We start from the raw sequence: 15,037 nt of genomic DNA, 5'->3' as shown, positions 1-15,037 counted from the left end.
CTGCTTTTATATCAAAAACAATAAAAAGAATGAGAGAAACAAAAAAATAAATTTATTATATGTAGATCCAATAAAAACAAATCCTAAAAAATGTCGGATAATAAGCCTACCTGGTTACAACCTATAATTACAAACATATTCATGTGTATACAAAAAATAACAAGACCTTAGCCTATAGATCTTCATGTTATGTTATAGTTGATGATCTCCAAGTCATGTTGACTATCAATGTCAAATACTTTGTCATTTCCAAGGTAGAGTTGGTCAGTCATCATCATGACTGAGTCACCTAATGAAGGTTGATAATGTAAATGAACTTTTTCAAATTTCAGTTTGAGATGAGCATAGTCTTAGGTTATTGAGCACCCCAATATTTATTGAGTGATAGTTTATGCCAAGTAAGTCAGAAGTCAATAGACATCAATTGAAACTAAGTTAGTTCATGTTGAGTTACATAATTGGTGCTGAGCATTTAGAAGCCAAGTGACTGCATGAGTGTTAATCATGATGAGTGCCAAAGTGTTCTTGTGTCGAGTAAACTAGTTTTGATATATGTGTTTAGAATGGCACAAATAGTTGTATAGATCACTTTGGCTGACTTCTATACATAATTTAATGATTTTTTAGACAATAAGGAGTTATTCATGTGTTTTTGTAGATATCATTTATCCCTATGCAAGATGATCAGCCTATTAAAAAATTGGAAGGATAGAGGGAGAGATCTGGATCATTGATCATGATCTAAAACCTTATCTAGTTGGTTATTTAAGGAGGATCTAAACCCTAAATCAAAAGAGAAGAAGAGACATCAAAGGATATAGTGTACATGCGAAAGAGGCTATGTTTGATGGTTGAAAGAAAAGATCAAGTAGAGAAACCTAGTAGTGAAGGATGTGATAGATTTTGTCAAATAAGGAGATTAAATCATAACTAAAAAGGCAAGATCCATAATCTAGCACCAAAGTGCTAATAGAAGGATCAGGTACTGATACATTCCAGCAAGTACATCAAGGTAAATCTTTTAATGAAGTGGTCTCAATAGGCCTATACACATTTCCTAATAGAGTGCTTACTTAGTTGTAATTTTTAAATCCTTTAATCAAGGTAGACTAAATAAGTCTTGTAATCTCTTAGCAAGGCAAACCCCTCATAGGTTAGATCACCAAAAGTGATCAAACATTGTAGCCTTAATAGGCACACTTTATTGTTGTAGTAGTGAATATTTGTGGATGTCATCTGTGCCCCAATTTTACCTTCACCTTGGAGGGTTGCTTAGTAACCAAATCTTTTGTGTTATGTGTTTACATTTACTTTCATGTTTATGAATGTGATGAATTAGTTTATGATTATATGCTTCATGATGGTAATATGAGATGGGTTAAAGGTGAATGCATTTAATTTGTTTCAAGAATATAAAAAAATTATAGATCTTGATTCACCCTCCCACAGACCCCACCCCCCCACCCCTTCCCCCCCCAAAAAAACCCCTCCTCCCCTCTCAATATCTTTCTTTTTCAATAGACTTCCAACAATTGGTATTAGAGATTTGTTCTCTTAGAGGGAGTCTAACAACTTGAGAGTTGAGTTCATGGAGATGGAGGCTTATAAATTGGGAAAAATCATTGAGAACTAGAAGTTTGACATATAGTACTACAACAACTTAAAGTAGTAAGAGAGGAATTAAAAAGAAAAGGAAAAATTTGGCTACTCAGCAAAATGACACTAAAGGACTACTTGACAATGACAATTTGGTGCAAGAGCACCTCTAAAAATATCAAAATGTAATGAAGCACAAGGATTTATGTAGAGAACAATGAAGCATAATGGCATGTCTGGATATCAAAATATGAAAAATCTTGGTTAATTTGATAAAATTACCAAGTTGAACATAAAAAGTTATAGAATCTCATTATAAAAGATGTAATAGGGGAAGTATTAAAAATAGAAAAGAAAAAAGTTATTCAGTGGAAAATTCATTTACAATGAAAAAATAAATTGATCAAGAAAATTTTATTAGTTTGTAACTACCAAGAATCGATTTTTAGTAGTCTAGTTAAGAGTTTTAATATATAGTTTTTATGAGAGGTATGAAGCCAATCGGGGTTGGAATAGAAAATAGGGTTCTCTATGTATAAAAACAAAAATGATATGTACCAGAAGAAAGATGGAAATAAGATAAAGATTTTTTTTTTAACTTCCATGTTCTAAAATATAAAGGTCATGGTTCTATTGGAGTCCGAGAATGTTTTGAGTTGCAAGTTTTATTAGTTTCATTTTAGAACAAGTGAATTGGAATGGAACAGTTCAATATATATCTGTCTATATTCTAGGTTGGCCAATGTGTTTTACATATAAATAAATTTCAAGAACCAATCTGAGGTTTTTTCTTTGTGTTTCTATTTCAAGTTTGAAATTGGTTGTCATTATTATGATATTGACATAACCTCCCAAAACCAATTCCAAGAGTTTGGAATAAAGTCATTTTGGGTTCAAAGATATCTAATTTACATGCATAGATTTTGGAGGGGAATTTACTAGTTAAGAACAAGTTGATGATTTTGATTTAGGAAAATGCAATGGATTTAATTTACTTATCAACTCTTCATTTTATTTCAGCTTGTTTTTAATGGGAATAGAGTAGCGACTCATATCTTGAGTTTTGAATGCTTGGAGTTTAGTGTAGAACTAAGTATTTTGAATTTTAATGGAATCCCATTTCAAAACTTATACATTTTCAATGTATATTGAAGCTAGCAGGAAAATTTGAGAGGTTTAAATTGAGCACATGAAATTCTAGTTTTTATATGTCGAGAAAATTCAATCCTGGTACAGGGGCAATATCTCTTAAACTAACCATTGGATTTAGCCAATTTTTTAACTGGTTGGAAGAAACAAGTTTAGAAGATATTGATTGGAGCAATCGAAGAGATTTGATCTCATTGAAAAGTTATTGACTTATGATTATAGTCTATGAAGAGGACCAAAAGGTTCTTATCTTTTTCATTAGGAAGCGAATAGGAAGTACCTACTTGCGGGGTCAAATTCATGTGTCTCGACGTATGATAATTAAGCATAGGTATGTGTGTGATGTCATAAAAATTTAAGGTAATATGTTATCTTAATTTTGAGAATCATGGAGATATGGAAGTATTTGATTCGATCTTTCATTTGATATTTGATTTGGTTTATGATGTATGAAATGACACATTATAAGAAAGGGGGGAATATTGTTGGAGAGAGGTAGTATAATCTTGTAAAACTATAGAATGGTAATGGAATTTACACACTTGCATAAGAAATATTCTTGAAATGATTGCTTTTACACGTACTTGCTTATATGAAATCTGTGTTAATTTACTGTAATTTGTTTACTTCAAATATGTGTTATTATTGTCTTGAAAAGATTGTTCCCATGAGAGTATATGTAGAATTTATTAGAATGCATTCAAATCAAATGTAGATTTCATTTAAGGAAATCAAAAGTTGACTTTATTAGAGTAGATGAAAATTAATATTTTTTCTATAGAATTGAATGCAGTTGCATGTGTTATTACAAAAATGGAAGTTAGATTTTGATCTTATAGATCCCTTTCCTTGTATATACAATTGGGTATGATTTTTGATTTCTTATATATCTGCATCAAGATGATGCATTCTCTAAGTGGGGAAGGATGTCAAAACCCAGTTCTTCTCACCAAATAAATTGGTATCACATTTCCACATGGATGGCAAAATGAACCATTTTCATAAACTATAATTAATGATAAGAAACTGTTAGAATACCAAAATTAGTTATTGAATTGTATCACTACATGAATAAAGTCTTTTTCAAAAGAAGATATCGAGGGTATTGGTAGGCTTTTGGGGATTCATTCTTGGCTTTTGTACAGAACATATAGGTCTAATTTGTTCAGCCTTTGTGGGTGTTAGTAATGTCTTGAGCATTTATATATTGATTTCCTAAGTAAAGTTGTAGGATAATGAGACTTCAATTATGCTAAACCTTCTTTCCCTTTTTAAGACCCAATCTAGAAAAATTTGGGCTCTCAAGCCCTTCAGATTGATTTTTTTTGTGATGGATTTAGCATAGCATAAGAACTCCAATGAAGAGGAAATCGAAGAATCAATAGTGGGGAAAATTGTGTATTCATTGGACAAGTTTGTAGAAAAATAAATTAGTAGTTTTGGATGTGCTCAACTATTTTAGGTCATAATTATTGCATTGGGATGGGCTTTCAATGTACATAATACTTTTCTACCTATTTTCTTTGATGCTTAGCCATCGTGGTGTTGCACAAATTCAACTTCTATGATGGAAAATTTCCTATAAAATTCATCATGGGTAGGGAGGGAGATTGGACTTTAGCAATTGTGGAAGAGATGAAAATGGAGAGTTTAAGGAAACACACACTTGATTTCCTTCATGGAGAGTGGAACAAAATCAACTTCTGAACCTTCATCACTATAGTGACACTAGATACACATCAGGCTAGGGCTTCGAGAGAAAGCGATAGGCTCTCTCTACTTTCTTTCCTTTTTTTGAAAATTGTTTTGTTATTTTCTACTTCTAAACTTAAATCCTTGATTAAAGAATTGGATTACTTATTTGATTGTAGCCATTACTAGTTTATTTTCACTCAAGAAAATATGATTAATCATCACACACAGAGTGAGATTATCTACCACGGTAAGGCTAGTGATCTTTTTTACATTATGATTATTTTTGTGTAAAGGTACCTAGGACATTGTCATTCCTAGACTAATTAAGAGTAAAGATACTTCCTAGTCCTTGCTCATACATATACACATAATGTAAGAACCAAGTCCTACTCGGAAATTTCCACATCATACAATTGCTAGAAATAAGGAAAATATATGAGCAAAACCCTAGTTTGAAAAGTCAAAAAACCATTCCATTAACCATAATCAAGATTAACAATTGAGTTTAACATAACAACATGTAACTACATTGCATTATCTAAAATGCTAACCTGCACGTCACTCATCTATCAAAATGTGTAGTAAATAAATACATCAAGATCATTATAGATATACAATCTATTGTACATAAGTACATCAAAAAGATCATCATCAAATTACATCACATCAATGCTAGAGTTATCGCAGTGCCTCAAACATGTGTCCATCTATGTAATCCAGTTTCCAAAGCCATCAGATGTCATTCATCTACTATATGAGATGAGAGTGTCCGAGGAACTTTTACCATGCCAACCACAAAGTGTTTACCTCCCTCAAGGTCCTTCCTGACATGAAGAATGCCTCAACCGTGGCATGAGAAGCCTAGAGACTCAGAACAAGAGGATCAAATGGGTCCAGTACAACTGTGAAACTTACTATTTTCTACATGGGCACTATAATAAATAATAGCATATCTACTCATATGTAGTAAAATGAAATAAAAACATAGCTACTCATGTGCAATGGATAAAGGAAAGCATATCTACTCATCTACAACACAATGAATTAATGACAAATCTACACATATGCAGTGAATTTTAAATGGCTTTAACCAAAGCACTTTCATAGGTAGATTTAGTTGATAAATTAAACAAAACATATTGAATCCATTCTAACAAAATTGGCGGGTAGAGAGAAACAAAGAATAATGTATCCATCTCTAGCCCTCCCTTTTAATGTGACATTACACCCCAACCATGAAGAAAACCAAATGCTCTCAAGGAACCAACAAGTAACCAAACATTTCAATCAAACTCAATGAAATCCTCATCTAAAATAAGCATAAGGCATACAATGACTGCAATAGCTCAAGGCATAATTTTAGTTTAGAATCTAAGCATTCCAAAAGAAGTTTCCAAATAAAGTATTCATTACTTAAGTGGACATTACATGATGCAATAAGACCAAGATTTCTCACGATCACAATCCTATATAACAACCAAAGAAGCATAGTATAGCTATCATTTTGGATTCATTTCTAAATTAATTATACTTTCAATTATCAAGTACACTTCAATCTAAAATTATTGAGTTTAATAACTATTTTCTATGTTCATTAACATTCCATATGCACTATGTACACATAGGCATAGAATCAGACATGCTTGCATGAGAAAAATGTAACTCTTATACAATGATCTCAATGCATTCATTTATGTCATTCTTATATCCTTTCCCAACATGCACACAAAATTCATATATCATTTCCAAGTCTGCCAAGTTGTGCATCAATCATATGCAACATCATCACTAACCAAACATTGTCCATCCTCTTGCAGTAGGGTTACAAAGAGTAAATACTTAACATGGGTTAGAAGATATCTAAAAAGTAATCTATAGCCTTAAGAAATTAAAATGATGGCAATCCATGTTTTCTTCTATAGGGCAACATTTCATTCATCAATATTTTTTTCCCAGAATTTTCCAATTCACAGAAAGTATGTACAACACTACATTTCACAAAAAAATGTGAAAAAGATAAATAATTTCCATCCTAATATCCTAAACAAGTGGTGGATGCTAGTAATTAAAGGCTCTTACTTTTCCCAACTTGTGGAGAGTTATGTCTAAAATCAAAGTACATGATAAAGCACTATAAAAGGTGACTTTTTAGAAAAGTGACCACATTTTGCTAGAATAAAGCAAAGCTATGAGCTCTCTATTTGTGCACTAACCAAACCTTCTTCAACCTGATACATAGACATAAAATTATATTATTAGAAGTGTGGAAGCAATTTCTATGTAAATAACATTCATCATCGATTTCATACACTCAATCATATTAACTGAATTTAGTATGATGGGAGAAAGCTAGTCCACACTACATAGAGTTAAATGAGAATTTTTTATGAAACATTTAATATAGGTTCTTATGCATGGCATTTCCATATCTATTGCTTATCTAAAAATTTCCATGTTGGCATCTGATGATATTATATATTTTTCTAAGTATGGGGAGTCATATAAGAAACATCTGAAGGCTCAATTCAAGCAACAGTTCTAAATGAAGTTGCACCTTTTTCCTTAAACCACTTTGATTGATCACAATATTTGAAGAAACTATAACTAATTTTCCCAATTTTAAATAAAATCAAAGAAAATTGAATAAAAGATCCAACAATCATTGTATGGTTATGAAAACATGTCAATCTTTATTCAAGGACACATGGAGTATGATCGTCGAAACTTCAAATGACATGGAATCCATTGACTAATTTCCAATTCCAAACCTTATAATGCTACCCATGCATCATCTAAGATATCCCTGTGGCCATTTACTTTAATATTGCAAGGATTGGCATTGTGGAGGAATAGATATGATGTGGTTTACAAAATATATCACTTTGAAACTGAACATGTCTGTGCCTACAAGTCTATTACTAAAACTGATTGTTCTTCCCATTGTAGATAGTTTCATTGTAATGAGAAAGGATAGAAGCCATTTTTTTGAGATGTTTATTACACATTTGGAACATTTTCATATCATTGGAAGTGTTTGGTGAGGTATTGTAGACTAGTGGTTACAAGAGCGTTTTAGTTTGTGAGAAAAGAATATGAAGAGCCTTCTTAAGTGTAGATTGTAGTGATCTAATTACACTAAGTTATATGAATTACATAACCATAAAAACTACACTAAGAGGAGGGATCATTAACCATACTCTAAATCAAGGCTTCAGCATAACACTTCATGTTAAGGCATGGTAAGTTACACCTTGTAGTTTACTCAGTATATGCCAATGTTAAACTTACTACAATATTCAATTTACTATTGGAAGTTTTTGTATATGCTACTTTAGTATGTTAGAAACACTAAATTAAAATAATCAAAAGCATTTGCATACTAATTTAACATAAATTCATGAGAGACAAAGTGAAGTCCTCAAATGAGAATATGAGCCATGGATAGGCTCTCTCAATGAGGATGATCACTTGATGTAGAGGTGTGTCTAATAGCTAAGATGGCTTGATTATGTATGTATGCTCAAATGCTCAAATGGGCTTCAATGGAGGATTTTTGATAGATTTTGGTGAATGGATTTGATGTAAAAATGGCTTCTCAAAATGGCATTATGACTTTACTTTCTAGATTGTGTTAAAATGGCTTGGGAGAGGATTCCTTAAATAGGAAAAGGGCTTGAGGGATCAAGGGCTAGGATGCAAGGATGGGAGAAAGCTTATGGAAGGTTTAGATTGAATGAGAGGAGAGCACATGGATTGTGCTTCCTTACAGCCAATCAAGGAGTGACACATGTCACAAGGTCATTGGTTAGAACAAGAGGGGTTGAGGGGTCAACAAAGGAGGCTCAAAGTTCATAAAGACCCTCATAATGGCTTGTAAGAGCAATGAATGGGCTTGTAAGAGTCATTTATAGATTTGTGGGCTTCATAAAGTTTTATGGTTGGGATATTTGTGAGAGAGTTGAGATATTTTGACTTGGGTTGGATTAAGAAAGTCTTAAGCTTGACTTAGGAATGTGCAAATGATTAAGGCTTGAATTAGGCTTGGGTTAAGATTAGATTAGGCTTGTTAGAGATGGGCAAGTGGATGACAATAAATGAGGGTGCGTGAAGGAGGAGATATTTGTTAACTTTGGCTTGGGTTAGCAAGTCTTAACCCATGTTTAGGGAATGTGACAAAGTTAGGGGGGGATTAGGATTAGGGTCAAAGATAAGGATTGACATCTTTTAGAAGAGTCTAGGCTTTGGATGAGGATGAAGACTTTCTAGAAGAGTCTAGAACTTCCTAGGATGAGGATAAATAAGGTTTTTAGAAAATAAATAAAGTTTTATTTATTTCAAGGGTTTGGGTTGAGGAGATATTTATTAAAATATTTTTAATGAACATGAGGATTAATATTTAATCTTAATTAAATATTTTGAGTTGGGATTAGGGGTAGGAAATGATGGGATTAGCCTTTAATCGAAATTAAAGAAGGATTAGAAGATTTTGGAAGAGGTTAGTGGTCTTAAGGAAATTGGCCAAGTTTTGCGCAAAAAATAAATAAATTATTTATTTTGAGATTTTTGGTCAATTTATTAATTAAATAATTAATAAATAAGGAAATAATGTTTAAATAAGATTTAAACATTTTTGGGAGGGATTCCTTAATTAAATATTTTTAATTAAGATAAAGGGATTTAATGACATAAAAATAAATTAATTAATTAAATAAATAATTAATTAATAAATGATGATGTCATTAGGGACCTTTTCAAAAAAAAAAATACTTTATTTTCTAAAGAATTTTTAGGTGTCTACATCTTGCCTCTCTTTGACATAGTGTTAAGACAACACTATTTCAAAGAAGTTCGAACGAAGATGACACGAGGAAGATGTTTTAGCAACAAAGTTGCCCCAGTCTCGGATAAGAAGAGGAGAGACTAGACTACATGATGCCCCCTCAAGAAGGTGGCGGGGAGAGAAGACAAGGCTCGACGATTTCTTGAAAAATCCAAGAATCTGGGATGAGCAAGGAGACTCAAATTGGCAAAGAGAAGGGGTTGAATTAGCTCAAACTCTCACTACAGGAGAATGATAAAGGGAGAATCAGAGGCACAAGAGGAAGCAAGCTTAAGACTTTAGGGAAGGTGGAGGATGAAGGAGCGGAGTGCTATAAAAAGGAATCCAGGATAGGGAGAAGGATGAGGGGATTATAAAGCTAATGCAACAGGATTTCAAAGAGTCAGATTGGCGGAAGATGGGTTTTGAAGATCCCTAGGACTAGGATTGTGGATCTCGAAAGATTAGGCTTGGTGCATTGATTGGATTGATGGATCCCTAAGACTAGGATTATGGATCCCTAAAGCTAAAAGTGAAGATTGATTCAAAGAGATACTGATGCATAAGCTGGGGTAGGAGAGACAGATACTGGATATGGATGGGGGATAATGGAGATGATGGGAATCCATTGAAGCTTTTTGAGAAGGGGGATACGTCAAAGAGAAGTACCACCATTTAGTTGAGCACTAGATTTTCTATAGGACTTTTGGTTAATTGCCAAGGTTATCAAGAACATCAAGGTCATGTGACCAACCGTCCAGAGGACTGACGAACTAACTCAAAACAAAAATGCAAGGATTGCCCTAGCATCACACATGAATCTTGAAAGAATTAGAGTGGAACCGACACTGGGTAACCCACAAGCATAAAAGAAAAACAAACAAAAGACTTGATCAAGACCTTACGTCCAGATTGCCCCATTCGTAGTATACCATGATATGGAAGTTCGTGGCAACCTTGAAGAGGGAACAAAAAGATTGTTTGGAAAATATACTTCAAGACCCAAAAGGAAAGATTCCAAATCAAAAAAAAAAGTGAAAATCCAAAAGAGAACAGTTTGCCAACAAGATGGGTGGGACGAGGTACTAACGGACCAAGATCAGACATGAGGAAAGCTATATCCTACAAGGATCTATCGAAGAGCACCTAAGCTAATGGATTTTGGATGAGTGATGCATCTAGCAAGCTAAACTAAGAAGGATGACACTTTGGTGACAAGAGATCTAGCTAAAGCATGCATTGGGATAGCTAACCAAGGGTTGTACGATGTGTGCAAGATGTTGATCAAGGACACAAAAGCTAGATAGATACAATGGTACTAAGCTAAAGAGGATGTACAAGCTGACAGAACCAGATATGTTACAAATGTACAAGGTTGTTCATGTTTTAGTTTTTGTGAGATGGAAATGTTTGTGAAGGGTGGGATGTCTGTAATAGTTGATAGGTGGATAGGTAGATAGTTTGCGAAAAGCTTAAGTGAAAATGGGGTTCTTTGTGTGCATGCAATAAGATACAAGCTAGGATACAAGCTTTGGCATATAATATAGGCTGGAATATGGTACAAGATTTGGACAAGATTTTGATATACAAGCTATGATACAAGGGATGATACAAGCTTTGGTACAAGATTTACAAGCTGAGGTACAAGATTTACAAGCTTCATTAGATGTTGGATATTTGATTAGAACACCAAGGGAACAAGCAGGTGTTTTATGGGATGGTGGGTGAATGGATGCGGGATAGGATAGTGATAGATAATAGATTAGTCTTAGTACACAAGGTGCCTGAATTACCAGGTTTTCACCAAGGTACCTATCCAAGGTGCTTGAATTGTCAAGTTTTCACCATTGGATGCTTATTTCTCTTTACTATTTTATTTTTTTGTTGTTTGTATTTTCAAAAGTTGGGTATACCAAGGATCTTCAAGCATAAAACTTCTTGAGATGAATGATGTTAGTAGGATCATTCAAGATTTCTCCTTCTGGTGTAGATAGCTAATAGGCTCTGGAGCCAAAGGAGGCAATGACAACATAAGGACCAAGCCATGTAGGTTCAAACTTGCCTTTCTTTTCTCGATCAGCTTGGACTTTCATATTTTCTATGAGGACCATGTCGCCCAGCTAAAAGTGTCATGGAAGCACCTTCTTGTTGAAATTTCTTTTGAGACAAGTTTGATATACTGTGAGATGATCATAGGCTTGTTCTCGCTTCTCGTCTAAGAGATCTAGCTGGGTGAGCCAAGCTACTCTGTATTCTTCATCTGATATTTTCCCTTGCAAAGATATGTGCAAGGAGGGAAGTTCAACCTCTATGGGTAGTACTACTTCGGCACCATAGACTAAGGAGTATGGAGTTGTGCTTGTGGATGTATGAAAGGAAGTTTGATAGGCCCATAGGGCTAGATTTATTTGTAGGTGCCAATCGCAGCCAGAATCATTGACAACTTTCTTTAGAATTTTGAGGAGGGTTTTTTTAGTTGCCTCTGCCTGGCCATTACCTTGTGGGAAATATGGGCTAGAAAAGCAGTGATCGATGCGGAGAGAAGTGCATAATTCTTCCATGTTGAGATTTTCAAAGTTACCTCTGTGGTCAGTGAAGATGGTGGATGGGATGCCGAAGCGACAAACAATGTGGTACAAGATGAACTTGGAGACCTAAACTCCTATAGCTGAGACTAGGGGTCTGCTTCCACCCATTTAGTGAAATAGTCTGTAGCTGTTATTATCCATTTATGTTCATTAGATGAGAGAGGTGTGATAGTTTCAACTAGATCAAGGCCCCCACAAGCGAAAGGCCAAGGTGGTGCAATAGGTTGTAGATCCTGTGCTGGAGTGTGCACAAGATTTGTGTGCTGCTAACATGGGAGACACTTTCTGACAAAGTCACAGGAGTCTTCTTCAATGGTAGGCCAATAGTAGCCTGCTCTAAGGATTTTTCACATGAGGAAAATACCACTCATGTGGGCACCACAAAGTCTAGAGTGTACTTCTTTTAACACCATCGTGGTCTCATTTTCATCTAAACATCGAGAGAGAGTATCGTGATAACCTTGACGATATAGGGTATTGGCTATGATAACATAGCGGGATGATTTTTGGATGAGGTTTTGGCATTGGGTACATGTGAGGTGAGGGGAGATGATACCATCTTTAAGGTAAGCATGAATCTCATGGTACCAAGGGGATTGGGGACCAACCAAGATACAAACACGGTTTGAGTCATCATTCGCATAGGCAGGTGTGAGGAGCTACTTGACTAAAAACTCATACTGCGTAGTTGCTTGGGAAATTTCCAAGAGCGAGCCGATAGTAGCCATAGCGTCTACTGCTTTGTTCTACATTCGAGGCACTTGTGTAAATTGAAGCTTTGTGAAATGTTGGGTTAGCTGATCAACTAGATTTTTGTAGGGTAATAGCTTTTCATCTTTGGTTTGATATTCATTTAGGGCTTGCTTGATGATGAGTTGAGAATCGCCAAAGATTTGTAACTCAGTGATGTTCCATTCTGCAACTATCTTTAATCCTGCTATGAGAGCCTCATATTCAGCTATATTGTTGGTGCTAGGGAATTGTAGCTTGAAGGCTTTTGGAATGTAATCTCCTTGAGGTGTGACCAAAAATATTCCTGCCCCTAATCCATGAGATGTGTATGAGCCATCAAAATAAAATTTCCATGGGGGTTGTTCTTCAATTAGATAGATATGCTCATCTAGGAATTCTGTGATCAAAGGATATGTATCTACTAGAGGCGCATCAGCTAGGTGATTTGCTATAGCTTGCCCTTTGATTGTCTTTCTGTCCACATATTGGATGTCAAATTCGCTAAGGAGCATAAACCATTTGGCCAAACGGCCTGTAAGTGTTGTTCTAGAGAGCATATACTTGAGAGGGTCAATCTTGGAGACTAGTTGGATGGTATGACTTAGCATGTAGTGGCGAAGCTTTTGAGTTGAGAAAACAACTACCAAACAAGCTTTTTCCATAGGAGTGTAATTGAGTTCATAACCAACTAGGGTTCTACTGATATAGTAGATGGCTCTTTCTCTGCCGTAGTCATCGTGTTGTGCTAGAAGTGCCCCTAGAGCAAGAAGCGTTGCTGAAATGTACAAGATCAAGGGATGACCAAGAACTGGTGGAACCAAGATAGGGGGATTGATGAGATACTACTTGAGATGATCGAAGCTTTGTTGACATAAAGGATCCCACTTGAAGTTTTCATCCTTCTTTAGTAAATGTGCAAATGGTGTACACTTATCTGCAAGCTAGGAGATGAAGCGTCGAACAGATTGAAGCTTTCCCTGAAGAGTGTGAAGCTATCGCAGTGTTTGGGGAGGAGGCATGTCTAATATAGCCTTGAACTTCTTGGGGTCGATCTCTATACCTCGTTTAGAAACTATAAATCCTAGAAGCCATCCAAATGTGACCCCAAAGACACACTTCTTGGGATTCAACATGAGATGATATGTGGCTAACCTATCAAAGACTTTCTCTAGGTCAACAAGATGATCCATGAAGGTATGAGATTTGACCAAGATATCATCCACATAATCCTCCAAAATGCTATGGATAAGATCCTAGAAAATGGCTTTCATAGCTCTTTGATAGGTAGCCCTAGCATTCTTTAGGCCAAAAGGCATCATGTTGTAGCAAAAGGTTCCCGAAGGGGTAGTGAATGCTATCTTATATTGATCCTCTTCTACAATCTTGATTTGATTATACCAAGAAAATCCATCCATGAGGGACAGAATTTCATGTCTAGCTGTAAGGTCCACAATCATATCTATGTTAGGTAAGGGAAAATCATCTTTTGGACAAGCTTTGTTAAGATCTCTGAAATTAGTGCAGATTCTGATGTCACCAAAAGGCTTAGTGATGGGGACCATGTTGGAGATCCACTCTAAGTAGTCAATAGGTCAGATAACCTTAGCAGCTAACATTCTTTCTAATTCAGCTTTGACTAGTAATGCCACCTTGGGGTGCATTTTTCTAAGCTTTTGTCTAATGGGCCTGATCTTTGGATCGACTACAAGATGATGAACTACAAGCTTTGGATCAAGTCCTGGCATGTCCTGATATGACCATGCAAATTGGCCAATGTTCTCTCTTAAGACCTCAAAGAGGAGATCAACTTGGTCTTGCGATAGGGATGCAGCAATGTAAACAAGTCTGGGGATCTCTAAAGAATCGATCTTGACTTCTCTAGTATCCTCAATTAGAATAGAAGACACCTTTGGTCGATTATCTTGAGGAGGCAATGCTAAATCCTCCTGTTCTGCTTGTACCTCTAGATTTTCTCACTGAGGGGCTCTCTTCGCTGCTTGAGCTAGTCTCGAATTCGCCTTAGTTCTAGTTTTGGGTGTATCAGAACTAAGTTGGGGATTTTCTCCAAAATACCCCTTGGGATCTAGCTTATAGATATAGATAGAATCTAGCTTTGTTTTCTTGTGAGGATTTTTAGTTCCCATGAATCTTAGAAGTGCTTCCTCTTATGTAAACTCATCAATGTGTATGACGCTTGGTTGGTCCCAATCTATGAGTTGTGGATGGGCGAGTAGTAGATCAATGAAATGGATGGATAGTTCTTGGAGAATAGAGTCTCTGAGGAAGATTTGGTCTGGGATATCATCGTAGGCTCTCTTTTTCAACTTCCTCAGGAATGTCTTCAATTTCGACAAGGTCAAGGTGAATGTTCGAAAAAGTGTGACCATCTGTATTGGTGCCCCCAGTTCTAGGTATGCCAAAGCCAAGGCCTGACTTCTTTTCCCACTTGTGTGCTTCG

Source organism: Cupressus sempervirens, chromosome 5 (genome assembly GCF_028749045.1).
Source record: "Cupressus sempervirens isolate cs-2001-9-10 chromosome 5, ASM2874904v1, whole genome shotgun sequence".
In the NCBI taxonomy this organism is placed as follows: Eukaryota; Viridiplantae; Streptophyta; class Pinopsida; order Cupressales; family Cupressaceae; genus Cupressus; species Cupressus sempervirens.
This window is presented reverse-complemented; position numbering follows the sequence as displayed.